At 53.7% G+C, this 1,699-nt stretch overlaps 1 non-coding gene across 1 annotated transcript in view; it reads left to right on the plus strand.

Annotated features, from left to right (window-relative positions):
* The first annotated feature begins 283 nt into the window (after positions 1 to 283).
* Positions 284 to 1,699, plus strand: part of LOC124773616 — a 1,909-nt gene continuing 493 nt past the window's right edge. The window contains exon 1 of the ribosomal RNA XR_007014857.1: positions 284 to 1,699. This exon is cut by the window's right edge and continues 493 nt beyond it. This is a non-coding gene — a ribosomal RNA (small subunit ribosomal RNA).

The raw sequence follows: 1,699 nt of genomic DNA on the forward strand, positions 1-1,699 counted from the left end.
CCCGGGCCTCTGTCGGCAGCGGCAAGCTCAGTTGGGAGCACGGGTGGTCGCACCGAAAGCGTCTACTCGCCTAACTCCGGGCGATTGCGCCTCTCTCGAACCCGACCAAGTACTTGGGACGGCGCTGCGCGCCGCCGGGACCTGAGAGGGTTTCGAGGTGTATTGTGCAGGGGAGCTCAGCCTCCTCCTGTTTGCAGAATGATTGAGCGAACGCTTGCGTGTTCGCGCGGGCCCCCGGGACACACTCCCGGGCGGCCGGCTGCTCAGCTCTAGTTGACGCAGCTCCCTGGTTGATCCTGCCAGTAGTCATATGCTTGTCTCAAAGATTAAGCCATGCATGTCTCAGTACAAGCCGCATTAAGGTGAAACCGCGAATGGCTCATTAAATCAGTTATGGTTCCTTAGATCGTACCCACGTTACTTGGATAACTGTGGTAATTCTAGAGCTAATACATGCAAACAGAGTCCCGACCAGAGATGGAAGGGACGCTTTTATTAGATCAAAACCAATCGGTCGGCTCGTCCGGTCCGTTTGCCTTGGTGACTCTGAATAACTTTGGGCTGATCGCACGGTCCTCGTACCGGCGACGCATCTTTCAAATGTCTGCCTTATCAACTGTCGATGGTAGGTTCTGCGCCTACCATGGTTGTAACGGGTAACGGGGAATCAGGGTTCGATTCCGGAGAGGGAGCCTGAGAAACGGCTACCACATCCAAGGAAGGCAGCAGGCGCGCAAATTACCCACTCCCGGCACGGGGAGGTAGTGACGAAAAATAACGATACGGGACTCATCCGAGGCCCCGTAATCGGAATGAGTACACTTTAAATCCTTTAACGAGTATCTATTGGAGGGCAAGTCTGGTGCCAGCAGCCGCGGTAATTCCAGCTCCAATAGCGTATATTAAAGTTGTTGCGGTTAAAAAGCTCGTAGTTGGATTTGTGTCCCACGCTGTTGGTTCACCGCCCGTCGGTGTTTAACTGGCATGTATCGTGGGACGTCCTGCCGGTGGGGCGAGCCGAAGGCGTGCGACCGCCCCGTGCGTGCTCGTGCGTCCCGAGGCGGACCCCGTTGAAATCCTACCAGGGTGCTCTTTATTGAGTGTCTCGGTGGGCCGGCACGTTTACTTTGAACAAATTAGAGTGCTTAAAGCAGGCAAGCCCGCCTGAATACTGTGTGCATGGAATAATGGAATAGGACCTCGGTTCTATTTTGTTGGTTTTCGGAACCCGAGGTAATGATTAATAGGGACAGGCGGGGGCATTCGTATTGCGACGTTAGAGGTGAAATTCTTGGATCGTCGCAAGACGAACAGAAGCGAAAGCATTTGCCAAGTATGTTTTCATTAATCAAGAACGAAAGTTAGAGGTTCGAAGGCGATCAGATACCGCCCTAGTTCTAACCATAAACGATGCCAGCCAGCGATCCGCCGCAGTTCCTCCGATGACTCGGCGGGCAGCCTCCGGGAAACCAAAGCTTTTGGGTTCCGGGGGAAGTATGGTTGCAAAGCTGAAACTTAAAGGAATTGACGGAAGGGCACCACCAGGAGTGGAGCCTGCGGCTTAATTTGACTCAACACGGGAAACCTCACCAGGCCCGGACACCGGAAGGATTGACAGATTGATAGCTCTTTCTTGATTCGGTGGGTGGTGGTGCATGGCCGTTCTTAGTTGGTGGAGCGATTTGTCTGGTTAATTCCG

The sequence above is a fragment of the Schistocerca piceifrons genome, unplaced genomic scaffold, assembly GCF_021461385.2.
Source record: "Schistocerca piceifrons isolate TAMUIC-IGC-003096 unplaced genomic scaffold, iqSchPice1.1 HiC_scaffold_954, whole genome shotgun sequence".
In the NCBI taxonomy this organism is placed as follows: domain Eukaryota; kingdom Metazoa; phylum Arthropoda; class Insecta; order Orthoptera; family Acrididae; genus Schistocerca; species Schistocerca piceifrons.